Source organism: Mastigoproctus giganteus, chromosome 7 (genome assembly GCF_048544385.1).
Source record: "Mastigoproctus giganteus isolate SK-2022 chromosome 7, ASM4854438v1, whole genome shotgun sequence".
NCBI lineage: Eukaryota > Metazoa > Arthropoda > Arachnida > Uropygi > Thelyphonidae > Mastigoproctus > Mastigoproctus giganteus.
In genome coordinates, this window is record NC_143581.1 from 182,000,855 (window position 1) to 182,023,760 (window position 22,906).

At 37.5% G+C, this 22,906-nt stretch overlaps 1 protein-coding gene across 4 annotated transcripts in view; it reads right to left on the reverse strand.

Annotated features, from left to right (window-relative positions):
* Positions 1-22,906, reverse strand: part of LOC150083375 (anoctamin-8-like) — a 423,636-nt gene that overhangs the window by 352,574 nt on the left and 48,156 nt on the right. The window lies entirely within an intron of this gene.

The following is a 22,906-nucleotide window of genomic DNA, read 5'->3' on the forward strand; positions in this document are numbered from 1 at the left end:
AAAGTTATTACATATCTTTTGCACATTTTAACTTCTAAATAAACTTTCTAAGTTGCAAGATTAAAAAACTTTTATCACCAAATGGCAAGTGGATAAAATATATGATCACATATGTTAAAGCCATGACAATGACAAGCTTGTTTCTTTCAATGAATGCTAGGTCTATTGCATAAACAATGAGCATCTTTGCAATATGTTGCAAAATAAAATTGAATGAAGCATTTTTAGTAGAATGAGAAAAAATTACAGTAGAGCCAGTCTCATACAAATAAAGTCTAAATACTAGTGCAGCCAGCAATATTAAACCATCTCACTGAGCTAAGAATAGTCAAAAGGCCTCAAAGCAGTAAATCAGGAAACAAAAAAGCTCACTAATGTTTAACATCAAAATAATGGAAATCACAATAATCAATAAACTACTCAATTGTTAATGACTAAATAACAAAATAAGTTTCCTCAGGAACTAGCCCGGGCATATTAAGAGATAACTACAATTTAAACCACTGTTACACCATGATAATTACTTTTACAAAGAACACCACATTCTGGAAACTATACTGGTCCCACAATGACATGCACAATTCCTCTCAGTGGTTAGAATGTCCAGGCAAGTAAGAGAAGGGAAATGACATAAAAGAATGAATGATCCCAACTGGTCAATCAGAAATGCCCAGTAACCTATACAATCCTCTAGAGATCAGTTCTCTTGTAATTATGTATACTGATTTTAAACACTGAATTAAAAATAATAATAATAAATAAATAGAAGGCAAAAACAAAACAAAGATTTTTTTATTATAAATTTGTATTCCATTGCTGAACAGATGCATCCATAATGTATCTATATCTCTTCCCACATTTTCTATTTCTATTTGTCTTGTCTTTAAAATATTCTTATATACATAGTTTAACTTTTCTTTTGACATGTCAAAGCTATCCTATTCCTCACACTAATTCAAAATTTTTTTACATTAAAGCATGCTTTGCTATCTCAGATTTTGTAGTATTTAAAATATTTCCCTATCCTTGTTTCCTATAACATCCCTGACTCATTGATGTAAATTCTGCACAGCAACACATTTTTACACACACCTTGTCTACATCTAGTTGGAAAAATCATGTCCCTCAGAAACTTATACACTTGTCCAGTCAGAATAACATATAATCAGCAACCCAGACTTGACTATTATGATGGCCATGACTGTTACAATGTAAAGTGGACTTTACATTCAGTCATTCTTAGTTTCTTTTAACTATTTCCCATGTCAATTTAATCAATTAAATTTCATTTTTTTTTTTCAAAATGACAGTTTTCAAAACACAGTTCCCTCAATCATAACACACTTTCTGCCAAAATCTACAGCTTTATAACCATAGTAAATTACTTGGCTCACTCCAGAAAATACTAACCCCTACTCAGAACTTCTATTTTCATGTTTTCATCCAGCCATGATTGAGAAAGGTAAAGTACAAAAGTTTTAATCAAAAAAGTGCAGCGAATGATCTGACGTTTCTTGAATGCATAGCATAGCTAAAATTTGGTGAGTGGGGCTTATAATAACATCTTTTGAGCGTATGCATACTAATTGTTAACTTTTTGTTAGACAACAGTCTAGTGGAAAGTTTCTTTTAATGAACTCTTGTTTTTCTCATTTGTCCCATGCACTGAAAATGACAAAATCTGAACAACATGTGAACATTATTTTTTTTTTCAACTTGGAAAGCCAGCCACAGAAACAAAATGTTTGTTATAGTTTATGGAGTGATATTATAATAAAAAAAATTCACACAGTTTCAAAGGTTTTGTGAGGGAAGTTATTCACTCACACTTGAAGCTGAAGAATAAGCAGTCAACCATCAAAGTCCTGAAACAATCACAATATCAATGGAGTCCACACCATCATCTCATAGGATTGATAACTGATCATACCATTGAGAACACTGTTTTCAGATGTCTCTTTAGCCAATCAGTTGCAGCAAGTCACCAGTCAGGTGAGCCTTGAATACAATGATCTTGCCTTAACTGTTAATCAGTGATTAAAACTCTGAAGTTTTTCTGCCTTCCGAAATATGGACAAACTTTTGAAATCAAAATTTGAAGTGATTTCACTGGTTGGAATATAAAAAACGTGTTTTTTTTCACTCCCTGTTAAAATTCAGGGTGATTCTTATAAATTTGACATTGCTGAATTCAAATATGGCAACCATATTGCTGTAACACCATCAATTTTAAGGGAGAAGGGATTAAAGTCAAAAACTAAGTTCATAGTAAAAAAGATTTCATATATTTTAAGAAACTATTACATACAGTATTAAATATTGAATTAACCTAATTCAATTTATAAAAATGTTTATCTGATAACAAAATTGATATCTGTATAAATCGCAAATCCGCCCTGCCATGGAATATTGGTCCCACATCTGGGGTGGTGCCCCCAAAACCTCTCTCAGGCTTCTTGATTCCATTCAGAAGAGGGCAGTTCGGTTAATTAATGATTCATCTCTAACAGAGTCTCTCCACTCGCTTTCTCATAGATGCACTGTTTCTGCTGCATGCCTCTTCTACAGATACTTCCATGGGCACTGTTCTTCGGAATTGGCTTCTATAATTCCCGCTCTCTCTTTCAAAACAGTCTGAACACGTGCCGCCACCAGCCAACATCCATTTACTGTCCAACTTCAAACCCACAGAACCAACTTTTCGTCTTCTTCATTTATTCATTCAACTGCCGTTTTCTGGAACAACCTTCCTTCATACGTATTTCCTGAAAATTACAACCTACAGAAGTTCAAGTCCAATGTCAATAAATATCTTCTTTCGTCTTCTCAACCTCCAACCCAAGCACAGTACTAAGTACTATAGGTTCTAATACCTCTCGTGTTTGGGGTTCACATAAAAAAAAAGAAAAGAAAACCTTGTTTCATCAGTTTTTGCCTTCTATAATCATCCATTAGTGTCCCCCATAAGAGATTCCAACAGCAGTCTGCCAACATATTTGGATTCCACTTTCCCTGGTATCTTATTTCCATTTGAAAAACATCTTGGTGAAACCTTTCAACATTTTTATCGGAGACTGCTCTCAAGTTTTCAGAAAAAAAGTCTAAATGGGAATGTAGGAAATAAAGCTTTAACAAAGTCTTGCATCCCAACTCTCTGTACACTAAAATTAGCTTATCCACAATTTCACATAAATTTTCTGATTTCTCTTTGCCTAAAGACACTTTTGAATGAGACTATTCTGAGACTATTGTAGTCACCTTTAACAAAACCTCCTTCCAGCTCGAATAAAGAAAGCCGACATGAGAACCAAGGGAAACTTACTGGGCAAACTTGTTTCTAGCTACCGTGGTTTCTCCCTGCATTCTTGGCAAACATATGGTGCGTGCTATAAGTAGTGGCAGTAGAAGTCGATAACGGTGTACTGATTAGTTTTTTTCTCATTATTAAAACCAGATTATTAGAGTTCATGAGTGGGCTGAAATTTACTTAAGGGTACACTTTCCAGACTGCCTCAGTTTTAGGGCATTTATCCCCCTTCCCTGTTTTAAAATAGGAAAACGACTTCTATACTGCCACTACCGATAACATGCACCATCTGTAGAAATCATTTTCCTATTTTAAAACAGGGGGAAAAGGGGGATAAACACCCTAAGACTGAGGCAGTCTGGAGGGTGTACCCACACGTAAATTTCAGCCGCAAATGCATTACACTTGTGAACTCCAATAATCTGCTTTTAATAATGAGAAAAAACTAAATAAAAACACCATTATCGACTTCTACTGCCACTGCCGCCGATAACACACACCATCTGTTTACCGAGAATGAAGGGAGAAACTGTGATAGCAGGAAACAAGTTTGCCAAATAAGTTTCAAGGACTTTCCCATGGTTCTTGTGTTGGCTTTCTTTACCTTTGCCACGCTTCCCTTTACCTCTGATGGTATTACATCTTTAAGTAAATCCCATATCACAACACTGCATTCATTGCCACCTGGTGGTTTCTTTATCTGAGATTCTTAATATATGAATAATCACTGCTGATAATCAGATCAAGAGTATTACTCCCTGTGGTTGCCTCTCGAACATGCTGCTGTAGAAAACAATCATCCAATATATCTACAAAAGTCTTGCTAGTATGCAACTGACCACCACAAGTTCCAGTCAATATCTGGAAAATTAAAATCCCCCATTATAAGATAATTTGATTTACTAGCCCACTCTATTTCTCTGTACTCATCAGAGCCATTAGGCCTATAACACACTCCTACCCTCAAATTTTGCTTTCCCAGTGCTCATGTCACACCAATCTGACTGAACATTACACTGTCCACCCATGTCAAGTGGATGCACTGCTTCCGATTTTGTGTTTCTAAACTAACAGCATAACCCTACTCCTTTTCTATCCTGTCTATCCTTTCTGTACACATTGATCTACCCAAACTCAAATTCTGCATTCCTTATATCTGTGTGACGCATCTCTGATATTCCAACAATAGCCACCTTTGATGTCCTGACCTACACTTAAAATTCGTAAAATTTATTTACTATACTAGATTTACATGCAAGTATACATGCATCTGTTCCTACCTTTAGTTATCCTAATGCAGCCCATGTATTTACTTGTTCCATGATGATTCGAAGCAGTGTTCGAAATCCCCAGCAACTTGCTTTCCAGGCCGCTGCTCATTAGAAAATAAGCAGTGCAAGAATCACTTTCGGCTCTGCCTGCGGCTACTATTCATCTACTTGTCTCTGGACCCCCTCCCCCAAGCTAGCAGTTTTCCAACCCACCTAACACTGCCTCAATAGCATCAGCAAATATTCTTGCACCCTTTCTATTTAATGTTTCCCATCCCTATAGAAGCAGTCTCTCCTGTTAACAAACACAGACCACGCTAAGAAAAATTGTACCCCACAAGCTTTGAACAATCTCTCCAGAGTCGAATTGATTGACAAGGCTCTCGTCATATACTCCCTCCTATTTTGTCTGGGCAGAATTGCAAACACTTTCAAATTTAACCCTAACTCGGAACTTTTTTTCAACATTGACCTAGTACTTGCTAAATAAATCCACAGATCTCCTACTGTTAATGTCATTACTGCCAGCGTGTATAACAACATCACCTTTTGTGCCTTTAAAAGATATCTGCTCTACAACATCATCAACTTTTGCCTCTGGGAGACACATACACACACCCTGGTCCTATTCCACCTATCCTTTTTGCACAATATATTTCCCGTTTCCCTGAAATTGAGTCACCAAGTGGCTCAATTGAGTACAACTGAGTAATTATACACATCAGAGCATTAGCCACAGTTTTGTAGGTAGGTGTGTCCAAACCACAGTCTCTTTCAGATTAGTTGATATCACTATGAAAGTTAAAGGTATCTCACCACAAAAACTACATAATGAATTAATATGCTCTGCCCCAAATGTAGCCCATGACTGTCTTTCTTCAGCTATTCTTTGACAACACATAGTTATTGAATAGTTATTGTACAAGTTGGGCAATAGCCCGCAGAGAAACCTTGAATTACCTCAGTATGACTGTTCCATATATTGCTAAATAATTAATAAGTATAAGAGCAACGAGGCTGAATATATTTTGTCACAGATTAATTAAAAAATGAATAACAGGCTTTCCTCAGTAATTTCTTGTAAAATACTTCAATTTCAACATTCTATTATACAAACAAATTTAGTAAAATTATTTAAGTGTATCTTTACATTGAAGAAAAATCAATGATCTAACATATCCGGTTCTCCAAACCTGACCACAAGAATACAACAAATCACCAACCAATACTTACGAATGAAAAAAGATATTAGCATCAATGAAAATGAATATTATGCAATTACGATAACTATCCTGAAGCCTTTTGACAAAGGTCATGATCACATGCTAGTACAACATGGAGATTTGACAGAATTTAAAGGTGAGAAATCAAAAATCCAACATATCCAGTGAAAGAACAGGATATGTTGGATCATTGATATTTCTTCAGGTGTAAAGATACATTTAAGTAATTTTACAAAACTTAATTAAATAATAGAAAGTGTTCGGTGTGCACCGAACTAGATAGCGTAAGGTCTAACGGAAAACTAGATAGCGAGTATAGTAGTATCAATTAATCAGTAAAATTTATTAATCTTGTTTCATTGTCAATTGAATTGTTGCTTTTTTTTTTTTTTTTCTTTTTTTTTTGTCCTCGCTTTTTCCCATTATATATGGAGTCAGTGGTTTTCTTTTTTTTTTTTTTTTTTGTTTTGGCATGAAATTTTTGCGGCCGGATGCTCTTCCTGACGCCAACCCTTTATCTTGGCTGGGGATATGCAGTGGTCATTCCCTGACCTTCCGCATCCTCCGTAGTTGGTGGTCACGGGCTCGAACCCCGTTCTAATCAAGAAGCATGTGCTACGCACTACTGCTCCTGCCCACCTGGCTACAGAGGCACCTGTCAATTGATTTGTACTTTAACTAAAAAAATATAGCGACCTAGTTTTTACAAACGTAACATCAGAAATTAATACATATAAGTTTACAGATGATAAGAAAGTCATATAACATAACTCGGAGATAATTCGATTTCTCGGAGATAATCTGATAGCGTTATAACTGCATTGGGATATAAGTTTAGGGTTATATTTTGTATTGGAATATTATTAAACTTGAATAAAAATCATGACTCAGACCAGAGTAGCAAAGCAAAAGGCTCAAACTAATGGAAGTGCTGTGGCTCAGGGGAGAACTGAGGGGGGCAGTTGTCCTCTGAATCGCAGTCTATTGAAATGCACTGTTTGTTTGATGTTTGTGGAGCAATCAGGAATAGTACATATTGCCAAGGGGAATGTAATGTCATTGTGTGTGTGCGTGATGTAAGGAGTGCAAGGAAATCAAGTGCCAACTCAGCATTGTTATGGGCTTATATGAGAGCTTGAAGGACAGGATGGATGCCCTCGAAGGATTTAAATTGAGGGACCCCATCAAGCTCTCAGCTGCCCACATCAATGTCAGAGCTTGCATTTGAACATCAGGCAACACAGCAACAAACCTCAAGGCAGCAAACCTCAAGGAGGAATGCACTGGTGCCAAAGGAACTATTGTCAGGGAAACGGGGAACATATTGTGCAAACAGGATGGATGGAACAGGACCAGGGTATGTCTGCCAGGGACAAAGGTTGATGACGTTGTAGAGCAGATATCATATTTTAAGGGCACAAAGGGTGATATTGTTGTAGATGTTGACACTAATGATATTAAGAGTAGGAGAGTGGCGGAATTACTTAACAAGTACAAGTCAATGCTAAAAAAAGCCGTGAGTTAGGGTTGAATTTGAAAGTGTTTGCAATTCTGCCCAGATACAATAGGAAGGAGTATATGACGAAAGTCTTGTCAATCAGTTCGGCCCTCGAGAGATTGTGCAAGGCTCAAGGGGTAGAATTTTTCTCAGAATGGTCAGTGCTTGTAAACAGGAGAGACTGCTTCTACAGGGATGGGATACACTTAAATAGAAAGGGTGCAAGAATATTTGCTGATGCTATCGAGGCAGAGTTAGGTGGATCGGAAACCTGGCTTGGGGGGGATATATGGACTAATAGATTAACAGTAGCTGCTGGCAGAGGTAAAAGTGATTCTTGCACTACTTCTATTGAAATGCAATTGAGAAGCAGCGTGGAAAGCAAGGAAATAGGGATTTACAGGATTGCTGGGAGTCACAGTGGAACAAGTAAATACATGGGCTGTGTTAGGGTAATTAAGAGTAGAAACAGGTGCATGCATACTTGAAGGATTTTCTTCCAATGATAGAAGTATAGTTAATAAATTTGATGAGCTTGAAGTGCTAGTCAAGACATCAAAGGCAGATATTGCTGGGATATCAGAAACATGGCGTCACACAGACATAAGCAGGTAAGAACTCGAATTTGGGGAGTATAATGTGTACACAAAGGGAGGAGGAGTTATGCTGTTAGTTAAGAAACACATAAAATCTAAGGAAGTGCATCCAATTGATGTTGGTGGACAATGCAACGTTGAATCTGCTTGGTGTGACAAACACTGGGAAAGGAAAAATGAACGTAGATAGCCTAAATAAGTTTAAGGCTCAGCTGGACAGGTATTTTGAACGAACAGAGGGGTGAAGTGGAAGTGGTTTCTTTTTTTTTTTTATTTTTTTTTTTTTTTTTTTGGCTGATGCTGCATAAGCTTGCTTTCTTGCATCAAATGCCTCTACTAATGCTAATGCTAATGTATCTGGGGGTTATAGGCCAAATGAATCTGATGGGTATAATGAGAAACTGTGCAGAGAAATACAGTGGGCCAGTAAATCAGAGTGTCTATAATGGGGGATTTAAATTTCCCAGAGATTGACTGGAATTTGTGGGTTGGTCACGCACACTTAGCAAGGCTTTTGTGGATTTATTGGATGATTGTTTTCTACAGCAGCATGTTGGGGAGGCAACTAGAGGGAGTAATACTCTTGATCTGTTTATCAGTTGTGATTCATCATGCATCAAGAATCTGCAGAAAAAGGAACCACTAGGTGGCAGTGATCACAGTGTGCTGAAGCAGGATTTACTCAAAGAGGTAACTACCATCAAGGTTAAGGGGAAGAGTTTTTGCTTTCGTAAAGGTGCCTACGATGGTCTGAGACAGTATTTAAATTCTATGCGGTGTGACTAACTGATGATGTTACCAACAGCAAATTCAAAATGGGAAGCATTCAAAGAATTAATCTTGGAATCTAATAGGATTTTCATACCAACTATGAAATATTGTTCAAGATTTAGGCCTAAATGGATGTCAGATGAACTAATTAGACATGTGACAGAGAAGAAAAATGCATGGGATACATATAAATTAATATGTGACACAGAAGCCTATGATAGATATAAGCTGGTCTGTAACCAAGTTACAAAATGAGGTTAGGCAGGCGAAGGTAGATTACGAGAAATCTTTGGCAAAAGATGCAAAGAAAAACAGCAAAGAGATTTTTACATATGTAAACTCTGAAGGAAGGGGATGGATCAGATTGGTCCACTTGATATCAATGGTTCGACTGTTGATGATCCTGCTCGGGTAGCTAACAAACTAAATGAGTATTTTGCATCGACATTCACACATGAGGAGTTATTCAGGGAGGGGAATGCCAGAGGTGTATTCAACTCTGGCAGTAAGCTAGATAATCTTGTAATAAAAATCATGACTAATAATTGAGAGTAAAGTGGAGGAGAAATTGTTGAAGATAAACACAAGAAAGGCACCTGGGGTGGATGGAATCTATCCAGTTATATTAAAGGAGGTGGCAAAGGAAGTATGCAAACCTTTAGCCATAATTATGAGAGGTTCCCTGGACTCAGGGGAGGTAGCCATTGACTGGAGATGTGCAAATGAGACCCAAATCCACAAAGGAGGATAATAGGGAGACACAGGTAATTACAGAACTGTTAGTTTAACTTTGTTCCAAGGAAATTAATGGAGGCACTGGTTAAAGAAGCATTGCAGGATCATCTAGACGACACTTCAGTTATAGCTCGGACACAGCATGGGTTTGTTAAGGGGAAGTCTTGTCTGACTAATCTGATTGGATACTATGATGTAGTCACAAAGGAACTGGATGCAAAGAATAACTTTGATATCCTATATTTGGATCATAGAAAAGCCTTTGATACTGTTGTATATGGAAGACTGCTGCACAAATTGGAGCAGTGTGGCATTGGAGGCAAACTGCTCCTATGGATAAAGGGATGGTTGAGTGGGAGAAGACAGAGAGTGGTAATCAATGGACACTGCTCTTCATCGACTAATGTTATTAGTGGAGTCCCTCAGGGTTCAGTGTTGGATCCATTGTTGTTTTTTGTATTTTTAAATGATATTGATGATGGTATATCAGGCTTAATGTCCAAGTTTGCAGATGATACAAAGGTTGGCAAGGTTGTTAATGACACTAATGACAGTACACTGCTGCAACAGGATCTAGAAAAGTTGAGCGGATGGGCTGAGAGGTGGCAAATGAAGTTTAACTTTGACAAATGTAAAGTACTACATATGGGAAGCAGTAACCCCAGAGTAACGTATCAACTCTGTGGTACCACACTGACAGTGGTAGAGAATGAAAATAACCTGGGATTAATTGTGCAGGCAGATATGAAGTTTTCTAGCTCATGGCATCTTGTGAATGATATACAGGAATTTTTCTCAAAGGGATATCATCATCATCAGCCATTTTCAATCTACTGCAGGATAAAGGCCTCTCCAGCAACTTTCCAGTTCCTTCTGTTTTGTGCAATGGCCATCCATTTACTACCCACAAACTCGTGAATTTCATCTATCCATCTCCGTCATTGTCTTCCAGGTTTTCTTTTATCTCCTCTTGGGTAGCATTCTTGTCATTTCCTTAGTCCATTGTCATAATGACTTTGAGCTGTGTCCTGCCCAAGTCCATTTCAGTTCTTTAGTTTTGATAAGAATGTCCTTTACTTGAGTTTGCTGCCTAATCTAGGTGTTTCTCTTCTTATCCAACAGTCTGATTCCTAATATAATTTGTTCCATTTTTTTGCTATATAGTTTTCAGCTTCTCTTCCATTCTTTTGGTGAGTGCCAAAGTTTCACTTCCATAAGTCATGGTGGGGAGTATACATTGGTTAATTATTTTACATTTCAGACAAACTGAGATATTGTTCTTCAGTATGTGACTATATTTCCTGAATGCTATCCATCCAAAATTTATTCTTCTCTTGACTTCCAGCCATTTATCATTATTACAGCTAATAACTTGTCCCAGATAAGTATATGACTGCACCTTTTCAATTACTGATCCTTCAATCATTATGATCCTTTCTGTGGCATACTTGTTCATCATTACTTTTGTTTTAGCCATATTCATCTTTAGTCCAAAATCCTTACTAACTGTGCATAACTGATTAAGATTTTCCTCTAATTCTTTGGGATCGTAGCTTATGACCACAATGTCATCTGCAAATCGTAAATGGTTTAGGTACTCTCCATTCACATTGACTCCTTTCTGCGACCAGTCTAAACTTCTGAAAGCTTCCTCAAGGGCAGCAGTAAACAGCTTCGGAGATAGTGTCTCCTTGTCGAACTCCTTTCTCAATTTTAGATTTGCTACTGTCTTTGTCTAGTCTAATAAAAGTAGCGTTCTCATATATTTTCTTCAAAATCATCATACATATGGAGTATCTATGCCTTGTCTTTCCAGTGCCCAAAACATTGCCTTATGCTGTATGGAATCAAATGCCTTTTCATAATCCACAAATGCCAGGCATAATGGTATTTTATATTCATTTGCTTTCTCCATTAGCTGTGATATTACGTGAAGGTGATCCATAGTTGAGAATCCTGTCCTAAAGCCAGCTTGCTCTTTCAGTTGATACTCATCAAATATTCTTTCTAATCTGTTAGCAATGACCCTTGTGAACAACTTGTAAATGTGGGATAACAAGCTAATTGGTCTATAATTTCCAATTTCTGATTTATCTGCTTTCTTATGCAGCAAAACTATGATTGCATTGTTCCACTGCTTGGGCATTACACCTTTTCTAATGCATTTTGTGAAGCACCTTGCCAGTTTTTGTGTTATGTCTCTTCCTCCCAATTTTATCAACTCTACAGTAACTTCATCTTCCCCCCAGGGTTTTCTGATTCTTCATTTTCTTCATCGCTTGTTCTACCTTATCAGGAAGAATATCGGGTATGTCATATGTGTTGCTAATTTGCGATCCATCTTCCCCACTGCTGGCATCATTCCCTCGCTCCTTGTATAATTCTCTATAGTAGTCTTCTGCTATTTGAATTATGCCTTCTCTGCTATTTATAAGTACACCCTCGCTATTCTTCAGTTTCAGTATCATTTGTCTTTCAGTATTACTGATCATGGCTGCTGATTTAAGTCCTTTGTTTTCCCTTAATGTTTGTTCTACTTTTCTTGTGTTAAATCTTCTTATGTCCTCTCTGAGACTGTTTCTAATGGCTTTGCATAACTCAGTATACTCAATTTTCTCCTTGTCAGGGTTTATCTTGCTCTTCATTTCTCATCTTCGGTTCATCATAACAAGTATTTTTGACTAATTTTTTCTTCTTTGGATTTCTTTTTCCCTATAGGTTTCTTGGGCTTTATCACTTTCAGCAAGTTGTAATATTCCTCCTCGATATCTTGGTCCTGAGCAGTCTACAGAAGCTCAAACTTGTTCTTAAGTTCCAGTACATACTGCTCTTTCTCCTCTTCTGTTATCTCAAAGACCTTTGTATTATTTACTCGAGTCAGTTTTTTCCTTTCCTTTCCTACATCTATATCAAGTGTACATCTTACCATTCTGTGATCACTTCCAACATTTCAGGACGGTAACATCACGATATATCTTCTGTTAGTGTGAATGAAGTTGATTTCATTAGTTGTTAATCCATTTGGACTCTTGCATGTCCACTTTCTGTTCACCCTTTTCTTGAAAAAAGTGTTCATTACTGACAATCCTTGAGATTCTGCAAATTCCACAAGTCTTTCACCTCTTTCATCAATTATAAAATTTCCTATAGTTCCCCTTTCTGCTGTGTTTTGTCTTTTTCCAACCTTAGCATTGAAATCCCCCATAATAATAGTGGAGTGGGTTTTCTGCTCATCTAGAAGACTCTCAATTTCGGTGTACATTTCTTCAACCTCTTCATCATTATGGCTTGATGTTGGTGCATAAATCATTATAACTTTTAGCTTGTACCTCTTAGAAATCTTGAATATTAGTCTTGACACACTTGGGGATGTACTTTTGAATTCCAAAATGTTGCTTTTTATATCTTTATGGACCCAAAACCCAACTCCACCTTCGCTCCTTTCACTGTTTCCATTGGTGTACAGCAGACTTGCTTGAACGTATAGCGTGGTTCTCTTCAAGACGCCTAGTCAGCGTGAAGAGGAAAAGACAAACCCTCCAGCATATGACAGCATGACATAACAAATGGCCCTCTGTCCCCAGCAGCTTTCACTTACCCCTCTTATAGCAGAGAGAGGATCAGAGTGGAAGCAGAGGGTGCTAAGAATCTCTGGGTATGACCAGACTACCATGCACGGAAATTGAACTTGGCCCGTTTTAACGTTGTTGTTTGGTTTTTAGGAGCATTAGCAACTAAGGCCATATTGCTCCGGGATATGCGGTGGTGATTCCCTGACCTTTCCGCATCCTCCATATTTGGTGGTGAAGGGCTCGAACCCTGGTCTAATCAAGAAGCGTGTGCTCCGCACTGCTGCTCCTTCCCACCTGGCTACCGTTATAACGTAAGATCGCTCATCGGTGAAGACAGGATATTAGAGCTGGAAAAGGAACTAGAAAATGTGAATTGGGACATCATTTTTTCTTCTTGTTTCAGCCAAACTGATGACCAGGCATCTTGAAGAGAACCACTCTACGCGTTCGTTGCCACCTAAGTGGCGTAACAGGGCTTACCATCGAGAATGTGCATGAGTGGATTTTAGGGAGGCAGGCCAACCGGACTTCTCCTAAATCTTCTGTGATAGAAAGATTTTGGATATATCAGTGTTTAAGACTAAGTGTCTGATAACGCACACAGAATACCTGTTCCCCCCCCCAGCCAGGATAAAGAGGTGATTATCCCTTTGTATAAGGCAATGTCAGGCCACACCTTGAGTACTGTATACAGGTCTGGAGGCCTCATTTTAAGAAGGATGTAGAGCTGTTGGAACAAGTACAGAGAAGGCCAACAAGATTAGTGAGCAGAACAAAGGGTTGCTCTTATTAGAAAGGCTTAAGTTTTGCAAATTACAGTGTCTGGAGACTAGGCACCTGCGAGGTGATCCGATTGAGGTGTATAAAGCCTTGAATTGTTTGAGCATGCTCAATGCTGATGAAATTATTCCTCTTGCTCAGAATAATCGCCTGATAGGGCATAAATTCAAATTGAGGAAAGACGGTTGTAGGATAGATGTGTAGAAGTTTGCCTTAAGCCAGCGGGTGGTTGATTGCTGGAACAAACTTCCATCTGTCTTTGTAGAAGTTGATAGCTTAAATAGATTCAAGGCAGAACTTGACAAACTTTTGGAGCAAGGGGATGGGTGAAATAAGGGTTTTTTTTTTTTTTTTTTTATGCTAATGTGTCAAATTTGGAGCATTTTGCAAAAAATTACTGAGGTAAACCTTTTATTTATTTTTTAACTGCTAAATAATAACTCTCTCTATAGAGAGAGTTATTATTTATTTGAAGTGTGCAGTGTAATACCATCAGTTTACAAATCTGGTTGGCTATTTTGACAGGGTCACTAATGAGCTGGATTTAGGGAATAATTTCGATATTGTTTAGCATTAGTAGAGGCATACGATGCAAGAAAGCAAGCTTATGCAGCATCAGCAAAAAAAAAAAAAAAAAAAAAAAAACCTCCCATTTCACCGCTGCATTTTATCTAAATTCCTGTCCAGCTCAGCCTTAAATTTATTTAGGCTATTAGCTTCCACAGCAAAAGATGGAAGCCTGTTCCACCAATCAAAACTACTCGCTGGCTAAAGGCAAATTTCCACATCTATTCTACAAATTTCTTTCCTCAATTTGAAACTGTGCCCCCTCAGGTTATTAGTCTCAGCAAGAGGAAGAATCTCATCAGCCTTCAGCTTGCTCAACCCATTCAAAGCCTTATACACCTCCATCACCTTGCAGGTGCCTACTCTCCAGGTGCTCCAATTTGCAGAACTTAAGCCTTTCTTGGAAAGAGCACCCCTTTGTTCCTTTTACCAATCTTGCTGCCTTTCTTTGTACTTGTTCTAGCAACTCTACATCCTTCCTAAAATGATGCCTCCACACCTGTATACAGTACTCTAGGTGTGGCCTGACCATTGCCTTGTATAACGGGATAATCACCTCCCTGTCCCTGCTAGCAAAATTCCTATATATCATTGACAAGACTTCATGACCTGCCCTGGCAGCCCATCTGTACTGCTCAGCGAACTTCATATTTGACTGCTTGTTTGTTATTTGTTTTTAGGAGCATTAGCAACTAAGGCCATATTGCTCCGGGGATATGCGATGGTCATTCCCTGACCTTTCCGCATCCTCCATATTTGGTGGACACTGGCTCGAACCCCAGATATTTGACTGCACGATTACCCAGGTCTTTTTCACTTTCCACTTCCCTGAGTGTAGTACAGCACAGTTGGTACGTTTCTCTTCGGTTATTGCTACCCATATGCAGTACTTTGCATTTGTCAACGTTAAACTTCAGTTACCACTTCTCAGCCCATTTCCCCAACTTATCTAGATCCAATTGGAGTAGCATACTGTCTTTACTGTCGTTAACAACCCTGCTAACTTTTGTGTCATCTGCAAACTTGGACATTAAACCTGATATACCTTCATCGATATCATTGAGAAATATACAAAACAACAATACCTAACCTTGGGGAACTCCACTAATAACATTTGTCCACAAAGAGCAGTTCCACTGATTACCACTCTCTGTCATCTCCCACTCAACCATCCCTTTATCCATTGTAGCAACTTACCCTTAATGCCATACCTCTCCAATTTATACAGCAGTCAACCACGTGCAACAGTATCAAAGGTTTTCCTGAAATCCAAGTATACGATATCAAAATTATTTTTGGCATTCAGTTCCTTTGTGACCACATCAGAGTATCCAATCAAATTGGTCAGACAAGACCTCCCTTTAACAAACCCATGACCTCCCTTTAACAAACCCATGCTGTGTCTTAACTATTACTGTAGTCTTATCTAGATGATTCTGCAATGCTTATTTAACAAGTGATTCCATTATTTCCTGCAGAACACAAGTTAAACTAACAGGTCTATAATTACTTGTGTCACCTTTTGAACCCCCTTTGTGAATTGGTGATATATTTGCACACCTCCAGTCCATGGGTACCTCCCCTGAGTCCAAGGAAGCTCTCATAAATTTATGGCTACGGGTTTGCTTACTTCTATTGCTGCCTCCTTTAATATAACTGGATAGATCCCCTCCACCCCAGATGCCTTCCTTAGATTTAACTTCAACAATTTCTCCTCCACTTTGCTCTCAGTTATTACAAAATCACTTAGTTCCCTGTTAGAGTTTGATAAACTTCTGGCACTCTCCTCATTGAATAACTCCTCATGTGTGAATGTAGATGCCAAATACTAATTCAGTTTATCAGCTATCCAAGCATGATTATCAATAGTCAACTCATCTATGTTAAGTGGTCCACCCTGATTCATCCCTTTTCTTCTAGAGTTTACATAAGTAAAGAACTGTTTGCTGTTTTTCTTTGCATCCTTTGCCAAAGATTTCTCGTAATCTGCCTTCGCCTGCCTAACCTCCTTTGTGACTTGATTACAGACTAATTTATACCTGCTATAGGCTTATGTGTCACCTGATACGTTATATGCATCCTATACATTCTTCTTCTCTGCCACAAGATTCATTAATTCATCTGACATCCATTTAGACCTAAACCTTGAAGAGTATTTCTTAGTTGGAATGAAAAGCCTAGTAGCCTCCAAAATTAAGTCCCTGAAGGCTTCCCATTTAGAATTCAACGTTGGTAACACATCAGTTCATCCAGCTGTACAGAATTTAAAAACTGTCTGAGACCTCTGTAGTCACCTTTACAAAAGCAAAAGCCCTTCCCTTTAGCCTTGATGATAGTAACATCTTTAAGTAATTCCCACAATTTGGATTTTAATTGGATTTCAGCAAAGCAATTTGACTCAGTCCCACATGAGTGGTTACTTTATAAGCTGGAACAGGTTGTAACCACAAGGAAACTCCTTAGATGGATAGCTGGATGGCTTCAGGGCAGGAGGCAGAGGGTTGATAAATAGTTATTCCTCAGATTGGGTTAATGTAAGAAGTGGGGTTCCCCAAGGATCAGTATTGGGACCACTGTTGTTTTTGATTTTCTTAAATGACACCGATGAAGGGATACAGGGTGTGATGTCTAAATTTGCAGATGATGTAAAGATTGGTAGAGTAGTTAATGATGATCACCCAGCAAAAGAGCTTCTTCAGAGTGACGTAGATAGACTTCAAGGATGGTTAAGTATCTCCATACAGGCAAAGAATTTATGGCTCCAGCTAACAGAGAAGTTTTTCTTAAATTTTTGCCGTTTTATTGACTTAATTGGCATATTAATTTATTTTATAGAAGTAGTTCTATATTCCTAGTTACGCCACTTAGTTTATTTTGAATTTAGATAGAGATTTTGTAGGTTATTACTTAGTATTGGTAGAACCTTGTACCGTTCAAAACTTGCCGCCATTATTGTAGTATATTAGATCAGTGGCATGCAAACTTATTTCACTTGCGTTCCCCCTTTATTAAATATAAAATTGACGCGACCCCTCAATGTGAACACAGAGGGAGGGTGACAAGATTTTTAGAGAAGAAAAATGGCATTTTACAAATTATTTAGTAGAAAATTTTATTCGAGTACTGAGAAATAAAAAAAAAACTTGTTTCCTTTTTAATTTACACATTACAATAATCGTTTAATATTTTAATTGAATACCGCAAAAACAACAAATCAAATTCTTATTTTTCAATTAAGATTACAAAACAATAAAAAATGAACAATTAGGTAACCAATACTTGGATGCAATATTTGAAATTGCTAATCTCATATCATCTTCTGGATCAAGTCTGGAATGGTGTTTTGTTTTTATAGCTGTTAATTTTATAACATAAATATGTAGACCCAAAAGGCAGCTATCTTTGTATCGCCATTTTCGATAAATCTTGATACTCATCTCGAAGAGAAAGCCAAAATTTGTCATAAGTAGTCTTGAAATAAGCACATAATGCTTTGTCAGATGACAGGTCAATAAGATCTTCCTTTTGCTCAATGGTAATTTCGTGACATGAAAAAATTTCAAAAGCAAAGGGATCACAAATCCGATATAACTTTTTATTTTTTCTGGAGATATATCAAATCATTTGGAAAAATTCTTAATTAGCATTGTTAGGTGGGAGGCAATGACATCCCTAAATTGTAAAATGTCAGTATTATTGCTATTAACTAAATCAGAAAAACATGGGAATGTTTCAGTATTATTACGCTCAAATTCAGTTTTCCAAAGGTTAAGTTTATTTTTGAAAGCTTCTGAGTAGTACAGTCAGTCCTCGTATAACACGTGTTTACACTACACGAATTCGATCATACACGATTTATAAATAGGGGAACGATATCTTATATAACACGAACCGAATTTGCTTATGCACGATTCGCCTTTGTGTTTACAAGAAATGGCAGTCGAACACAGAATCACCCCAACCGAACGCAACACGATAGGAATGAAGAGAAGATTCTGAAAATGTATTTATGTTTTTTTATATCAGTGAAGGGGAAACACATTTCACCATAATAACGTAAAAACAAACACAATTCCAGCTATCGGTATAATCACAAATGCAATTAGATCAAGTTTACTACCAGTTTATGACAGATTCCACTAGCAGAAACGCAACTGGAAATTGTTTTTATTGTTTTATGGTAGTAACCCCTAGAAATGTGCTTTAGTAAAATGTGAGGTGTTAATCTCTGCCTTTACGGTGTTGTTTATTCAGTTGCTACATGCGGGCAGCTTTGTTTATGTGTATCAAGCGTGCCTCCTCGTTTTTAATTGTGCTTTTTTCTCTAAAAATGAGTAAAAAACTTAAAAGGTATGAAAAGGAAGCGTCCTGGTGCAGACACTGCAGATTCAGAGAGAAAAAGAAAAGCAATATCGATAAACAGAAGCATTGGTCAAAAATTCTTACCTGGGAAAATTTATAGTGGCCTCATACTATGGTTTATTGCCAAAATCACACCGGCCTTCTGCCCACCGGGGTTTCCCCGGTAAGGCTTATGGCCAGTCTGCCTCTGTCGATAGAGAAAAAATATGAAATTGTGAAACGCTTTGAGCGAAATGAAACACCATGCGATATTTCACGTGCTACAGACCTAAATGAGGCAACACCGAGAATTACAAAGAATGCAGAGAAAATAAAAACAATTTTCATAGCAAGAACAACTCAAAGTGTAATTACAATCCATTAGATTAAGAACAAAGAATTGGAAGAGATGGAACGGCTGTCATCTGTTTGGATAGAAAATCAAACAAAAAACAAGTTTGCTTACTATAGAAGCAAAAGCAGTAGCAATATTTTATTACGATTATTTATTGTGTTTGGTAATGTTTTAGTTACAAATGTGTGTTCAATCTTGGGTGGTCGGCACCTAACCCTATTTTTCGCATAGGGCCTGTTGTTTATATTGCACGATTTCGCATTGCACGAGGGTTTATAGGAACACAACTATTGTGCTATATGAGGACTGACTGTATTAGTATATTTGTTCCGTCCTTGAAAACTTAAATTTAAACCATTAAGTTTTTCAAATATATCAACAAGGGAACAAAGTTTTCCAAGCCATCTTTGATTTGTAAATAATTGAGCAAGGTTCTAATCTGTATCTGATAAAAACAATAAAACTTCGCATTTGAGGCAAAAAAGACGTCGCAACATTTTACCGCTGCACAACCACCTCACTTTCGTATATAAAAGAAGCGTTTCATAAGCAGATCCCATTTCATTAAAAAGTATAGTGAAAAGTCTGCTATTTAAGCTTCTACTTTCAATAAAGTTGATCACACTTACTGCATCTTTCAAAACTTTGTGCAAATCAGTTTGCATTTCCTTCACTACTAATGCTTTCCTATGTATAATGCAATGATTAAAAACTCTATTTGGAGCAATTTCCTTTACTTTGCCTTTTAAACCTTTATTTAATGCAGCCATCAGTACAAATTGCAACATAGTTGTTCCACATTAGATTATTTGTTTGAAAGAAAATATTTATAACATCAAATATTTTCTGGCTGGGCCATCTTCCTTCCAAAACTTTGCAAAATGGAAAATCCTCCAAAATATCCCCCCCCCACCCATTACAGTATCCAACATATACAATAAGTTGAGCAAGGTTTGAAATATGTGTGGATTCATCTAACTGTATTGCAAAAATTGGACTTTCTCTCAATCGATTTAATAAATTGATTTTTAAGTTGTACGATAACTGTAATATTCCACGAGACTGTCTCTGGACAGAGGAATGGTTTTTAAATCAATGCTGTACTTTTCTCCATGCATAATTGAAATAATTTTTATTGCAGCAAGGAGAATGCACCCAATTACGAAGAAGAATAAAGCTTGTGTGCTATATATACACACTTGCTATGTAAATTTACTGCTACTGCACATTCACACCTCTGGCCTTTAGGCAATTTGAAAATTTGTGCTGTAGGAAGCACAAATTAAGAGCTAAATGGATTACTGTAAGGGTTTAATTGAGTAGTACTATCCAGTACTACTCAGCATTTGGGTAGTAATGAGAAATATTTAAGGCCTATGTAGCCAAGTGGTCAAGAATGGGAGTGCAGTGGCGCATGCTCTTTGAGTAGATCGGGGTTCAAGCCCCTGACTGCTAAATACAGTCAAATCTGCCAACCTGCACTTGACCATCATGGCAGATTATGGTCCATTTTCCTCAACATAAAGTGTTCAGGAGGCTTCCATCCTGCAGTGGATTGATAATGGCTTCTCAGTAATACATACTGAGAATTCACACTAGTCAGCTGCTTTTTGTGTGTCCATAGCCAGTGAGCAAATAAAGGTGTATTCCCGATGCGGCAGACAGTAGGGTTCATTTGTATCTCAGACTTAGTTCGAGTAGCAAAGTCTCTACACCTACAGTATTGAAAAAATAATTTTAACAACAGGTTTTTAGCTTTTATGTACACAAAAAATAAATTTATTTAAAAATTCCCACTACGACATTGGGGGTCGTGCCCCACAGTTTGCACACCACGTATTAGATCGATACAGAATAGTGTAATGTATATCTTGAACGTGTTAGTGTAAGGTATAACGTAAAACTAGATAGCATAATACATAGCACTGTATTAGGAATCTGTAAGCTTAGAATAGTATTGCAAAATAATCAATTAAATTTATAAATCTTATTAATTTTTATTGTTAATTAAATTGCATTGAAATGGAAATCATGCCCCGGACTAGAGCAGCAAAGCAACATGCACAAAGCAGCAGAAATACTATGATTCAGGGGAGAACAGAAGGAGGCGATTCTTCAACACATCAGTCTCAAAAAATGTTCAAAATGTGAAATGTTCATGGACCTTTCTGGAACAGCATATGATCTAGCCATGGATGATATCTTTGGGTGTGCTAGGTTCAGAGAGAAATAAGAAATTAAGTGCCAACTCAGTGTTGCGATGGGCATCTATGAGAGTTTGAAGAGTTGGGTAGATGCCTTAGAAGGAATTAAAATGGGTGGCCCGCATCAAGCTCTCAGCTGATTAAACTCAATGCCACAGCTCACTCTTGAGCACAAGGCAACACAGTGGCAATTTTCAAGGAAGAATGGCTAGTCCCACAGGAGCTCGTTATTGTCGGTGACTCAATTGTCAGGAAAACAGGAAATATACTGTGTGAAAAGGATAAGTGGAATAGGTATGTCTGCCGGGGTCAAAGGTTGATAACATTGCAGAGCAGACATCATCTTTTAAGGGCACAAAAGGTAATATCGTTGGCACTAATGACGTTACTTGTAAGAGATCTGCAGATTTACTTAACAAGTACAGGCCAATATTGAAAAAAAGTTGTGAATTAGGGTTAAATTTGAAAGTGCCTGCAATTCTGCACAGACACGATAGGAGGGAGTATATGATGAGAGCCTTGTCAACCAATTCGGCTCTGGAGAAAATGTGCAAGGCTCATTGGGTAGAATTTTTTTCAATGTGGTCTCTGCTTGTTAACAGGAGAGATTGCTTCTACAGAGATGGGATACACTTAAACAGAAACGGAAAACACTTAAATAGTTTGCTGATGCTATCGAGGCAATGTGAGGTGGGTCAGAAACTGCTAACTTGGGGGATTCACATTCTAATAGATTAACGATAGCGGCAGGCAGAGGTGGAAGTGATTCTTGCACTGCTTCTATTCTAATGAGCAGCAGCCTGGAAAGGAAGTTTCTAGGGATTTCAAGAACTACTGGGAGTAAGAAACAAGTAAATAGGCTGTGTTAGAGTAACTAAGAGAAAGAACAGGTGCAAGTATACTTGTATGTACACCAATGCTAGGAGTATAGTAAATAAATTTGATAAATTTGAAGTGCTGGTCAAGCCATCAAAGGCAGATATTGTTGGGATATCAGAGACATGGTATCACACAGATATAAGGAATGCAGAAATGAATTTGGGAAGTAAAATGTGCACAGAAAGGATAAACAGGATAGAAAAGGATGGATTATGCTGTTAGTTAAGAAACACAAAATCTAAGGAAGTACATCCAGTTGACATGGCTGGACAGTGCAGTGTTGAGTCAGTTTGGTATGACATAAGCACTGGGAAAGCAAAAATGAGGGTAGGAGTTTGTTATATACCTAATGACTCTGATGAGTACAATGAAAAATTACAGGAATATCCCTGACTTACGTAAGGGTTGCATTCCGCGGAACTCTACATAAGTCGAAATTTCCCCCATGCTTGTGCAGCACTCGCAACTGTGCTTGCTGAATTGATTGAATCAAAAAAAAGAAATGTTCAACGAACATGTAAATAGAATTATTTATTGTATTTATTCAAATTTTTTATCTCATGCACAGGAAAAATTACAAAAGTGTGCAATTTAAAAAAATTTCAAAATTATAAAATTACAAAAAAAGAGAGGAGGCGGGCATGATATCAGTAAGTTTTACTTCTTGGGCATCATTGCCAGAATCGACATCTTCAGCTGATAAGTACGTCGCTGTGGAGGTTGAGGGCTATGGACATTTAGAAGGGGTCAGCCGCTCAACCTTATGAAAGAACATATTAATGGATGACTGGATGGTGGCTTTTTTCT